Source organism: Poecilia reticulata, chromosome 3, assembly GCF_904066995.2.
Source record: "Poecilia reticulata chromosome 3, P_reticulata-male-v2, whole genome shotgun sequence".
Lineage (NCBI taxonomy): Eukaryota > Metazoa > Chordata > Actinopteri > Cyprinodontiformes > Poeciliidae > Poecilia > Poecilia reticulata.
Window position 1 is genome coordinate 27232388 of NC_088832.1, and position 14451 is coordinate 27246838.

A 14451-nucleotide genomic window follows, 5' to 3' on the forward strand; every position below is an offset into this window, starting at 1 on the left:
TCAGTGGATAAACAGATTTTATTTATGCCATTTTAAAATTAGTACATTTTCATTTTAGAATTGGGGCAAATTAATTTTTTACTCTTGTTTTGACACGACTACCTATTTTTTTTAGACCAGAGTGAAAACTACCATGACTAAGTTATTCTCCACTGATAAAACTCCACTAAAAATAATATATATATATATATATACAAATTTTTTATTAAAGCACAGTTTTAATCAGTGAAACCTGTTAAGTTTTTATTTCCACTATAGTCTAATAATTGCTAAAGAAAGAGGCCGCATTCTTTTAAGGACCGCCACTGGCGGTGGTAAATGGCGCACTCGGGCATGCGCGTGGGTGTCGGTGACAGTGATGGAGTGGAGGAGGAGCAATGTTGCGGTGATGAGCGAGCGCGCGCAGTGCCTGATGAGGAGGAGCACGGGAACCATAACATTACGCGCTCAGTCTGTACCTCCAGTGGACAGTAATGTAGATTTATCCCCTCGGACGCTGTTGAGCCGCGCAGGTAAGACCCTAAACTCGAAGTACATAAATTAAGAACTATTATTTCTCCAAGTGAGACCTCATATGATGAACGCTTTAGTCCCACCGCCGAGGGAGAGTTTGATTCTTAGTTCCTCACTGCTGACAGAACGTTGCAGTTTGGATATATTTGACCGTTTTAGAAATGAAAATGTTTTTGCTTTTCTTTGGGTTTCACAACGTGCTTTTCCAACTTGCTGTTTGACTAAGCCAGAAGTTCAACCGGTGTTTGAAAACACGCGTGCCAACGAGATTGTCGCTTTCAATGAACTTGAACACGAGTTGTGGGGTGAAAATGTGGAAACGTGTGTTTGATGACGCGCGGTATCTGAATACAGCATCAGAAACCTTTTATCTGCGTTTCCCCCATTTTATCTAGCTTTTATCTCTTCTCCGGTTAAAACGATATTCTCATGACTGTTGAGCAAAGCAGACGTGAAAGTATGCACCTTCTCTCACCAATTGTGAGGTGTTTCCGTACCAAACGAGCATCTTTCTTCTGGGATGGACTTGGTATAAACAAAGCAGTGAAATCTTGACGTCTTCGTGTCGTTATCTTCTGTTTTCTTTTGCGATAGGGTCCTCAAGTACCTTCTAGAGCTAAACTTAAGAAATATTTCAGCGTAAGAAATATTTCTTTTGCAACGAGGAAAAGAACGAGGTTCTTTTCCCCGTTGCAAATATGCAGAACTGCTACTGACGTGTAAGAGGCTGGTTTGCAATGATTCCTTTATTTTCCTTTGCATCTCTGATAAAATTCCTGATAAAGTTTAAAATGTCACCTCCGTGCGTTTCAATCAGTTAAAATTTCATCGATGTTAATTTTGTAATAGGAATTTAATTCAAACAACTAAATTCATATATATGTATTTCACAAAGAGTTATTGATTTCAAGGCGTTTTAATTTACTATAGCCTACAAATTTTATCCTATATATTTGGAGGATTAAATTTTTTTTTACCTGCATGAATTACTGCATTAATTGAATAAATTAACCCGTGACTCTGGGAAACACTTTCCTTCCACTGAACTTTCCTTTAATATTCTGATGTATAAAAAGATTGTATAGTGGCATTTGTTGCTATACAGTCTTCCCCTTAATTGTATAAGTCATTATGAGCATAACACAACACTTCTATTTTAAAAAGTTATGTCTAACAGTCTTTATGCAATATTCAAATTATCCGAGAAATTTGCTTTCGGTGTAAACCATAATCATAAACACCACAAAGTATAATTTTAGAAGAAACTGTCTTATCAGAGGGTTGCATTCAAGCATGTTGAGTGAAAGGAAAAAAGTGTGGTTAAAAAAAAAAGGCGGCATTAATACCTGATTTTATGAACACTGCATGTGCTAGATAGGCCATCAGCCATGTCTCCAACTGCAGTTGTTGATGGCCAGAGCGCTGCAACTTTTAGATGTGTCCCTTGTCCTACACACTTGAATTAAATGGCAAAACAGCCTCACTAGCATGCACACAAACTCACATTGCTCTGCTAATGAGCTAATATTGGAGCCAGGTGTGTTGAAACAAAGAAACATCTAGATTCTAGAAGTTGCAGGACACCGGCCCTTGACGACTGGAGTTAGCTTACCTCATTGAGCAGGATTCTGCAGCTGCAACTTTTTGGATGCATCCTTGCTTCAACACACCTGATTCAAATCAATGGTTAATGAAAAGGCATTTACCAAACTTGCTGACATGGCAAGAATGTATATCAGCTTTTTGATTCAGGTGTGTTGGAGCAGGGGTTCATCCAAAGTTGCAGGACGGTGGCACTCAAGAACTGGAGTTGCCAACTCCTTTCAAATGGAATCAATTGTCAAGAGGAGGATTAATAATGCAGGCAAGCTAAGGGACACTATCAACTTAGTTTATTTATATATCAGCGATTCACAACAAATGACATCTCAAACCACTTTCCCAAACAACCAGGTGAAATTTATGAACAGAAATGGTCGTTTTAATCCAATCCTTTCGAAAGATTCAACTTTGTTTACATATGTTTTAGTTTGAACCTGGTTATAGAACAATACATTTTGGTTTTTAATATCAGTCAGTAAAAAAACTTGACATCTAAGGAAACCAGGTAACTGCATAGGTAGAAATCCTTCCTGCTAAACATTAAAGTAAGAAACAATTCATAGTGTGAAAGATTTGATTCTAATCTTATTTTTACAATAAAGCACTTTCTCTGGAAGTGTTTGTCTCCTGGCTAAAACAGCTGGTTGATTTGCTGTCTATTATTCCTGCCATTATGTCACAGTAGGTGCTAGGCTGCAGTTTTATTGCCAGCTTGAAGGTAAATTCATTAAATGCTTATTTGAACTTAAGAGCCTGTTTCCTAAATGGATAGCACTGCTGTGTCAGTTTGGAATTAACCTAACAGACAAAAGGCAACAAACAGGAAGTATTATTTTGCTTGTGTCACAATCTAGCAACAGACTTTATGTAACCATTAAATGCAGAACCTGTAAAGATAAGGTATATATTCAGGTTAGTTTGTAGTCTTTACTTATGATTCTTCTATTCATTTTATTGCTTGTGGAAGAGAAGTGATTCTTCCTATATAGATTTTATTTGTTAAATGAACATTGTTTTAGCATCTTCTTGACTTCTGTAAGATAGGATTTGTGAGACGGATGAAATAAGTTTACCATTTCTTGTTGCAACATCTCCTTTGAAAGCTTTTTTTTTTTATAAAGAAGACATTCTTAAAGTATGTTGTTTGAACTTTGCGAAGGCTGGCACTGAGTCATAAAAAGGTGTGAAAGAGAGTTCATAAAAGCTTTGGGATCGATAAAGTGACAGGAAGTCTTGGCTCAACTTCTCCATGTAATTTGAAGAAGTCTTTTCACGTTTTGTCAAGGCTAACGCTTCACTTTAGGGTCTTTTTGTGAATCTGAGGAAACAATGTTGGGTATTTTCATGAGCTTGTTTTGAGATTATTATGCTTTTTAAACACTGACTGAGAACTAGACGGGATTATATGGCACTCTGTGCGTAAAAAGTACCTCAAATCCAGTTAAAAGCAACTATATACTGTTTGCACCTAAAAATGAAAAATGTACTGAACATACAGAGATAAACATTTTTCTTGTGGCGCTTAGTTAAACCCGAGTAACTTTAAAAGTTATTCTGTTGATTAGTGTCATTAAATTGGAGACCAATATAAAAATATTACAGCACACACCATACAGATATGCTGTGCACAGATATGTGCTAAAGCCTTATAATAAATTAATATTACACAATATTAATCTAATTTTTTCCCCAAATCTCCACACTGCAAAAACATAAACCAGGTATTTCTGGTCTAGCTTTTGGTGCTAGTATCTTAGTACTCTTGAAGTAAGACAAAACTAACTTACAAGTAACTTTTTAAGCAAGATATAGACAGTTATTTTAAGTAAATGATTCCTTAATTTTGATGAAAAAGTTATTTTTCCATTGGGAGATTATGTAACTTCTAACAAGAATTTTCTTCCATGTTCTAAGTTAATTTATCTACCAATGGAACTTTTTCATCGATGTTAAGGAATTATTTACTTAAAACAAGCCTCTATATCTTGCTAAAAAGATATAGCAAGATATAGTTTTGTCTTACTTCAAGTGTACCAAGATATTTGCACTAGAAACTAGACCAAAAATACTTGATGTGTTTCTGCATTGCAATCTTTAAACAGTTTATTTTGATCAAATCAACTTTGCCACAATTGTTACAACTGTTTTGAAAATGCAACTCAAGTCTTTTCCTACTATTAATAATGTACTTTTTAAAAATCAGATTATCAGGCAACTTCTGGCCAGCCATTGGCGAATTACTGTTATGAAACGTTTAACCCACACCCGACCCCGTCTTCTTTGTTTCTAACATTTTCCATCTTCCTTTTCATAGAGTTTAGAGTCATTCAAATGAGAAAGCCAGGAATTTTCCAGGTTAACCAGAGTTTTCTCTAGTTGTTTGATGGATTGATTAATTTAGTGCTGCCTCTCCCCTCTTGTTTCAGCTGCTTGAAAAGTAGGCTCCTATTCTTTTCCCTCACTTTACAAGATAAAAAACTTGGAAATATTTTTGGTCACCAAACATATGGACACACATGTTCTTATTAAAGCAGTTAACTACAGTTGGAAAATTGTCATCTCTGTATCTGTAAAGCAGCAGACTGCAGCCTAGTTACCTGAGCAAATAGTCTAATAAAAAAAAACCTAAGCATTACTAAGTATATCAACTTGACAATTAATGTTTTCTTCAAGTGCTTAGGTGTTTGCTTATAACTATATTTTGAAATCAGTTAATACATACTCCTACTGCTACTACTGTTTTAGTAGCAGTAGGAGGATTAGTTGCTTTTCTGTTTAAGTAAAATAAAACGGTGGTACTTTTACTCAAAGCTGTCATACCACAGGAGCCTCATAATGGCCCATACATTTGTATGCTTGGTGGTCTGTGACCTCCTCTTTCTGGGGTATAAATAGGACGTGACACAGAGGCCCATTTCTCTCGGCCAGACTTCAAAGAGGAAAAAACAAGAGAACATGCCATTCAAGTAATGCAGATCTGGGATCTTTACAGGTCAGGGTTTACAATGTATCTGTCCCACCGTCACATATTGTTGAACTGGGTGCTTTGATCAGATCAGATGAGGTTTCAGCTTGTAATGGCTCCATTTATGTTTGGTGAAAAAGCACAACATGTTCACTGTTAAGAACAGTGGAGGACCCATGATGCTATGGGCTGGTTTCACTTCCAAATACTCTGGAAAGTTTTTTTTTTTTTAGAGGAATGGTTAAAGATAGTACCCTGTCTAGGTTTGCTGCCAACTTGTGAAGTGTTTTAGAGGAAGGTAAAAAGAGGGATTTCTTTTTAAGGAATAATTTCCCTTCTTGATAAATGCAGTTAAAAGGGGCCTAATTTTCTAGATTTTTCTTTTTTTTACTTAAGCTACTGCAAATCATTTTAAAGGGGCTATTATGTAAAATTGACCTTTTTTTAGCTTTATATTTTGCTGTAATGTTACTGCCTCGTCATAAACAAACCTGGTGTGATGCTTTGATTCTAGCGCTTTAGCTAGTCCAGGGGGCCCCAAAGGGTTTCACGCTACATTCACTCATTCACCCATTCACACACACATTCACACACTGTAAAGTCTTGCAATGCCAAAGGGTCCTGTAGTGGAAAAGCTGTAATCTAAGTTATCATACATATGTGAAATTCACCATAGCCGTATGATTACGGTGCAGTAACGATTCTCAGTTTGACACAAAGGAAACCCTGTTGTGATTATGCATGCTATTTGATTAATTTTACAGTTTGCTGAATTTAGACAGGGACCATCTGTTCAGGACTGAGCAGTGTACAAATTAACACAAAGGAAAAGAAAGCCCAGAAACAGATCGGTACTGTTCAGAGTGACGCCACTGCCTACTGCCTCAGCGTTGTTTTGTGACAAGTCTCTTAATAACCAGTGGTCAGGTTGTTTTGTTTTTCTCCATCTCCATTAGACCGCATTAGATGACCAAGTAGGAGAAAGGCCACACTCAACAGTGAAGGTTGGCACCGACTGTAAACATGAGCACTTATTTTTGAGTCTTAAGCCACAAATGCTCACACTACTTCCTCATTTTGCTGCCATTCTTTTTCAATCTCTAGAACTAATTTCAACAAGAAAATGTGTTGTATCTAAACTCTGAAAAACGTAAACGTGCAACTCCTCATGCATTAAGAACATGATGAACACAAGCTTGACTTGAGCTTGATGACTGTGACCTCAACAGGAAATATGGGGAACCTCCACCGGAAATGCAAATGCAACTTTTTGCAGGTTCTTTAGAACTAGGCCTGAAAGCTATCCGTCAATCTGAGGCGCACATGCTCTTTTTCTCCTTGCAATACTTTTGGTATAATTTCTTCTCTCCTTTTTTAAATTTTCTGCTCTGGAGAAATCCATTTCCACACGGTCTTAATGAGCATCAAAGAAACAAAAAATGTGCCTTGCAAAAGCCTTTATACCTTTTAAATGTTTTTTTTAATACTTTGTCACAATGAAGTTTCAAACTTCAATATGTTGCAATTGATGTAATAGAGTAACATGGTTTTCAAAATGAGTAAAGAGCTGTGTATTTATATCCAAGTCCTCTGAGTTAGTACTTAGTGAAACTACCTTTTGCTGCCTGCGCAGCTGCAAGTCTTTTCTGGTATGTCTTTGCACTAGAGACTGAATGTCTTGTCCATTCTTTTTGGATATTAGTTCAAGTTCAGTCAGACTGAATAGATGGCATCTGTTAACATGGATTTTCTAGTACTACCACAAATTGCTGCCTGTTTTTTTTAGATGTGGATTTTGTCTGGTTCTTGCTAACACATGAATGTGCTTTAAACTAAACCACTCCAATGTCACTTCATCATAATGCAGAGGTGAGTAGAGTATCCAAAAATTGTACTCAAGTAAGAGTTGCTCTACTTGAACAGATTTTTACTCAAGTAAGAGTAAAATGGTACTTGGTAAAAATGCAAGTACTTAGTAATTGATCAAAATATCAATGATATTTAAAGTTACGTCATCAGGAAAACCGTGTGTATTACTTGGCAACAATAGCTTTCCTATATCTTCTCTTCCATAAAGATTAGATTTGTGAGAAGCGTGACTCTAGTTCTGTTGGAAGTTTCTCTTACCTGAGCTTACAATTCCTCTGTAGTTACTGTGCGCCTCTTGGTGTTTGCTTAATCAGTACTTGCGTTCCCAAAGCGACCCACATACGCAGAAGAACAACAACATTTGGATGCATAGACACAACCAGGAGTGGTCTGATTGTGATGTGTTGCACTTTGGTGACAGACTTCTTTCATAAGATCATAATCATAGTTTTCAGCCATTGTTTACATCTTAATTTACCACATCTGGCTTTTTCTGGTGCAGAATTATGATGCATGTCTCATATCAATGACATAAAAGCTGGAGATAATGCAACATTCCCATTGAGACTGCGGCTGCTTTGAAAACAATTATTGTATCCAAATTAGTACCACATATGGAAGTGGCACAGGTCTGATCTCTTTCTTTTGTGTGTGTGTGTGTGTGTGTGTGTGCGCGGGGGTGAAAATATCAGAATTGGGTCATTTAGGGTACTGTGAAAAAGCCAGATATAGGTCACATATAGGCAAAAAAGCGAATTTGGGTCACATTGGCCTGCTATGAGAACATAGCCTTTTAATTTTCACATGGTGGATTGAGCAGAGCTCAAAGCTTCTCCACAACTTCATGCCTGAACTTTCAGATGTTTCTTGGTCTTCATGATGATGACTGTTGACTGATTTTAACAAACCTTTGAGGCATTCACAGAACTGCTGAATTTCTATTGAAATTAAATTACATGCGGGTGATCACACTGGATTTTAATGAAGAGGATTAGAGAAAATTAGGGTGGATAACTGCGCATATTTGTGGACTGTTTTCAGTTGTTTATGGGGAAATCATGCATTATATTTTTATCTTCCTATGACGTATGTGCTACTTTGTGTTAGTCTATCAATACACCGGAAACCTTGAAAAGTTCAAGCCAAAGAAATATTCATAAAAAGTCCTCGTATACATTTTATATAATCGTTTGGCATCATTATGCTTCCTGCATGCTTTTAGCCCCTCATAGGACTGACGATTCCTCTTTTCCAATCTCCTCGTTTTGTTAATCATTATTTATATTCATCCTTTCTTCTCCCCTGCAGGGATGAAATGAGAAGGGCTCCTCTTAGTGAATTAGGTGCTAATCTCTCAATGCACCAGGGACTAATTGACCTCATTAGCTTTGAGTCCACTGCCTCTAGGAAGATATGTACTCTTTAGCACAACCTTTGGGATACATGCTGCAGATGCTTGTCATTAAGAGTCTTATTAAAGCAATTTTAGTTACTAAAAATTTTGAATTCAATCAAAGGATTTTTGCAAGGCTAAATATTGCCTAAAATAACAAACTGTCTCCTTATAGCTACAATCATTCTTCTCAAAATCAGTTCTGATACTGAGTTATGGATATAAACACAGCTCCAAAACCAGCAGTGATTGAATTATTGGTCAGAGAAAGTCGTCGTTACACAAAGCTCCCTGGATTGCTTTCCCTCCGCTGAGTTTGTTTGATGTATTTAAAAGGAACCCAACCGCACCTCAGATCTGAGGCCATCGAACGTTGAGAGCACATGACCTTTTCTTTGGGTGATGCCTCTCTTCATCTTTCGCTCCCAGGACCTCCTTCGCTCTGCATTGTGAAGTGAAATTGTAGAACGACGTCCTGCTGTAGAACAATAACAGAAATGAGGAGGGTGCCACTGCGACTGACTGTCTAAGCTCTCTCAAGGTTCAAAGGTGTTTGTGTTTGGCGTCATCAGACTTGGCTCCTCCGGTTAAACTATCCACTGAAATCTGTGAGCAAACATTTTAATGCTCCTCTGGGCTTAAAGCCTGTTAACTATTATGTGGCAAAAGGCCTAAAGACAAAATAATTCTGAAAAAATATAAAATAGTAAAAACATTTTAACAAACAGCTAGATAAATAAATAATAGGGGTTATAGTTATTTTAATACCTTGCGTGCAAAAGTCATGAGAGAATTGTATATGTCAAAATGTTTCTATATATTTAAATATTTATTGAATCATATTATGGATCCTGTGCTGCAGTGCACTGTGAATAAGCGTTTCATTAAAACACCCAAGCATGTGATTGGTTATACTCGACAGATAAGTCATAATGACTAAAGTTATAGTAGCTCCGCCCCCTGACTCATGTAAGTAAGTTCACGTTTCATTAATTACGTAAATAAACACTGAAACAGTCAACACATTTCATTATTTAAAAAATTGTATTTGTCTTGAATTGTGATTAAGATAAGATGCATTTAAGTAATTTTTACAGCTTATAAATGAAAAAGTCTGTTTTTGTACGAAAAACTATAAGATTTATGCATTTACCCTTTTTTATTTTTGTTTCAAGAACTTTCACTGGCTTTTCAGAAGATATTTGTAATAGTATTGTGTTTCACCTTACTTTAGGACACATCTTTCTTTTTTGACATTGTTATTTTTTTCTAGATAAGAGCCTTTCAATTTTTTTTATTTTTTTTTGCTCAAACAAGCATGAACATTTTCTACTGGGACTACGTGTTTCTACGTTAACACCTTGTGCACTTTTAATGATAGCTTTATAATTTTGGCTGAGGTTCCAGGAGGAGCCATGGTAAGACACTATAATTAACGACCAACAACTGGTGCATGGCCAGAATATTCTGTGTAGATCTTGTGCTCAAGGATGCCTCTTATGTGAGCGTGAGTATGCAGGCATAAATAGAACCCTATTAGTGATTGTTCGGTCACGTTGCAAACACAAAAAGTGACTGAATGCTTTATTAATAGTAAAAGTATTCATACCCATTAAACTTTAAAATTTTGTCACATTACTATAAACTTGATTTGTTTAAATTTGATTTTTTTGTGATCAGGAGAAAGCAATGCATGATTGTCAAGTGAAAGAAAAGGAAGCATGATTTAAAAACATGTTTTTACAAGTAAAAATCTGACAGGTGAAACATTTGTATGTAGCCCCCTTTTACTCTGACCAACTAATTTTCTTTTCTCGTTTAAAAATTATATTTTTACCTAATCTATGTAAGATTATGTAAGAAAACAATGCCTTCTTACCTAATCTAGTTTATAATGTAACAAACTGTGAAACCTCTTAGTATTTTCCTCCCACTTAATTAAAATACATTTACACTTTGTGGCAATGATGAGACAACAGTCAAGTATTTTACTCAAACGTTCAATGGATACTTAGACAAAATAAGACAAAGATTTGTCATCAGTTTCTACTAAACTATTTATTGATTTTAAACTTGACTCATAAAGGATGTGTTTGCTTCAGTGGAATAGTGGGAAAACAAGCAGAATGAAGTGAGGTTTCCACTGATTAATATTCTGGTTTGTTTTTGTGTGCAGCAACCCTCCACATACTTTACACATAATGTGTTGTGTACTTGGATGCCGTTATTAAACTTTTAATTGCAGTGTTTTGGAGAAATGTTTGCAGCTTGTGCTGGGCAGAAATTATCTTTCCAACTTAGGAAAAAGAGGAAAGCTGATGGAAACTCAGAAAAAGTTGCTGCAGCTGTAAACCAATCTATATTTGTTCTTTGTTTTGTACAAGCCATAGTTTTTCAGTTTTCATTTGTTGTATTACTCTGTAGACTGACAATAATTTACTGTCATCTTGATCATTATTCTGTCTTGGATGCTCTTTTTTTTAAGACTGGAAAAGGATGCAGTCTAACTTTAGCCATTTGAAGAGCGGCAGCACAACATGGGTTGCTTTGGAGTGCCTTTAGAGGATTAGAGGAATACCTCTTCACCCTGTTGGAGAAAATGTTCCATTTCCTGGGCAACTTCCCCACCCACAGCCCCTCGAAATGATCTACCTTTAGCATTGCGTGATTAAAACAAAGGTTGATACAATTACAGTTTGAAGTAGAACAAATGATTAACACTTGAAGGATGCAAAATGATTTATTGAAAGGATATTCAAACATAAAGTGCTTAATATCCCTTTAAAGGCATTACATAGCATGTTGCTGATGGAAAGCTTCGAGTCAAACAGGTTTGTGTGAAGTGACCTTTTGTGTCAAACTTCTTGATCAGAAGCCATGCCGAAACACCCTGCAGCCAGTGTGAGCCGATGCTTTCTTCCTGTGAATATTTGAGAGCGGATGGTGCAACTGTGTGGGTGTCTTGCTCTCTCTTTCTCCCCATTTCATATCCAGAGTATTGTGCTTGCTATCATTCAAGGACATTATGTAACGCTTGTGAGAGCACCCCATCTGGAGAAGTGCCATTGAATCGAAGAGTTTGCAGAAATCACTGCAGAAATGAAAAACTTACCTGTGAAAGACATTAGTAACTAAGGACGCTGTACTGGCAAAAGAGGAATTTGCTGTACATCTGGTCGATGGCTTTAAAGCACAAATAATCTCTGTAGCATTTCAGGGAATTTGGAGTTCATGTTTAAAGATGTAACACACATCCCACTTTATATAGGTGCATTTGTAATTATTTAATCCCAGGCTATGCAGATGTAAAGGTAGGTGTTTTAAACTCGTTCAGTTGAGCTGAAGTCTGTGGATGCAGTTTTGTTGTTGATGTGCACTCAGTGTGCAAACATTCAGGATTTGCATGCCAGAGTCAGCCTTGTAGACACTTCAGTGGCTCAACAAGCTGCTCATTGTGCTAAGCTGGTTAATGAGTTATTAGCTACCATTGGCTCTCACATTGGTGGTGGATCTGGTAGAAAAGGCATGGATTTGGGCATGGAGTCGGTTTGAATCTGGATTACAATAGGGAACCACTAAAAATACAACTACTGACCAACTTAGAGCCCTGGGCAAGCCTCTCCTTCTGCTGTCCTTTACACAACCACACACTCACCTACTCCTCCAAGAAAGCTTTTGGAAATAAAAATGCTTGTTATAGTACATTGTAGGGATTTAAAAAAATATTTTTGAGAAAACTAAGATTCCTCCTTTTTCACTGTTTTCCTTTTCTTTGTCTTAAAACATTTTTAATAACTGCAATAATCGTTATAAATATTTGTTTTTTAATTAATATAAATTGAACATATCTATTTATTTCAGCATTTCTACACATATTGTACTTTTCACAAGGAGATTTTTTAAGAATAGAATTTGAACCAGGTGATGCTAAACCAATGCCACTTGAGAAGCTGGAAATATTTACAAAAAGATCTTAAATGTAAAATATGGTATATATGCAGCTCTGGAAAAAAATGAAGAGACCATTGCATTAGACTCCATTGAAAACTTCATGGTTAATCCGTCAGATATTGATTTCTAAGCTCTTCCTGAGTTAAAACATTAGTATTGCTGTTTCCTGATGAATATGAACTTGTTTTCTTTGCATTATTTAAGGTCCGGAAGCATTGCATCTTTTTCATGATTTTGACCATTTCTCATTTTCTGCAAACAAAAACTAAATTTCTACTTTGAATTTCAGAGGCATGTTGTCAGTAGTCCATGAAATAAAAGAACAATGTTCATTTTACTAAAACATATGCCTATAAAAAGTAAAATCAGAGAAACTGATCATTTTAAGTGGTCTCTAAAGCTATGCAGTTTTGTGTCCTGAATATGTTGTTGTTTGCTTTTTTTGAGTCTGCATACTCCAGTTAGCAATTAATTGATTACTAAATTAGTTGACGGTTATCTCAATAACTGATTCATTTAACTTTCTGAGGTTTATCATGGAGGCCATTTAAATCTTTTTCTGCTTTCCCTTTCACTGGTTAGTTCTGCCTCTCGGGTATTTTGATTAAGACATCTAGAGGGTGTGTTTTTATTTGGTATTTGCCAGTTTAGAGAGGGATTATACCAACAACTGCTTCATATTGTTGTGTCTGAAATATTTGCTTTTATTGGTTGGGAAGTTATTGTCTGCCATTTTCCTCCAACTTGAAGATTCGTCTGAACTACTTGCATTGATGTGGTTCTTCTTTCCATCTATTCGCTGTGAAAATGATGTTTTAAAACACTTTCTTCAATACGTGCTGCTTGTTCTGTATAATTTCCAAAAGCCACAGGACTAGACTGACTGCTGAAGACCAGCTCTGTTCTTGAATCTGAAAGAAGCAGCTTATGGTGTATCATTGGTTGATGGAGTATCGAGGCCCAGATAATCTTCTAAACATGTCGTCAGTTTCAAAGCCAAGCTGATAAACTCTACAGTGCTTAGAAAAGCATTCGTACCTCATTTTCACATTTTGTCCTGTTGAAACTTCAATGCACTTTATCTAGGATTTTATTTGATACATCAGCACAAAGTAGCAATAAATATCTGAAAAATACAGTGTGTGTTTTTATTCAAACCCTTTTCTCTGATACGCCTATAAAGAAAATCCAATGCAACCGAATGCCTTCAAAACTATGTGATTTGTGAAAGCTTGTTGGGGAACATAAACAACCAGATTTATGAATATCAGGGGTCACAGCAGAGAGGTCAAAGATAAGATTATTGGAAGGTTTGAAGCAGAGTTGGGTTGTGAAACAGCAACTTACAGAGCGCTGTTCGGTAAGTGACCCAGAAAACGTGTAGAAAGGAACTCTGGTCAGATGAGATGAAATTTGAAGTTTATAGTTAACGGGTGAAGACGGCACTATGAGTTGAATACACTTTCCCCACAGTGATACATGGTGGTGGCAGGATTATGCTTTGGAGATTCTGTTCTCCAGCAGAGACAGTAAAGCTGGTAAAACTTGATGGGAAGACGCTGTCCCACTCAATCCAACTGAGCTTGAGCTACTCTTCAAAGAAGGATGGGCAAAAAGACTTGTATTCCCAAGTGAAGTAGTCTTCAGACATTTTAGGTGATCTCGTCTTTAACTCAACTTATTTTAGAGGCCTCACCTTAAACAAAACACAAATGAAAAGGCTGAAGTTCATTTAATTAAGGAAGTGATAAAAAACGACAAACGATACAGTTCCTGAGTTTCCTGTTCTTCCATAAATTTCATTTGATCATTTTGTCTTTCTGAGTTTTACTTTTTAAAATAAAGAGGCAATCATGTAGAAATAATTTTTTTTGCTAAACAACCAAAATAAAATGGTCTTATTAAAAAAGCCTGATAGATGTTTAAGTACAATAAACTCCTCCCATGCTGCTCAGCATTTGACAGCAGCTGTCAAGACGAATGGGAGGGAGCTTTGCCAGGTGCCTGAGGTTGCAACACTGGACACCTGCTCTGGTTCCACTTGCAATAATAAAAATATATACCATAAAAATAAATATCTGGAAGGTTTCTCTCACTTTTTTGGTGCAAATATTACTTATTTTCATTATGCAATATTACTTAAAATTGTCAGTAATTC

At 36.4% G+C, this 14451-nt stretch overlaps 1 protein-coding gene across 3 annotated transcripts in view; it reads left to right on the plus strand.

Moving 5' to 3' along the window:
• Positions 1-351: 351 nt before the first annotated feature.
• The window catches only part of adcy7 (adenylate cyclase 7), a 63540-nt gene continuing 49440 nt past the window's right edge, over positions 352-14451 (plus strand). Inside the window, exon 1 of one of the 3 annotated variants that reach the window (XM_081605394.1) lies at positions 352-512. The gene's annotated coding sequence lies outside the window, so the exon portion shown is untranslated. The remainder of the gene's footprint in view (positions 513-14451) is intronic. The other 2 variants (XM_081605392.1, XM_081605395.1) reach the window with 2 other exon arrangements.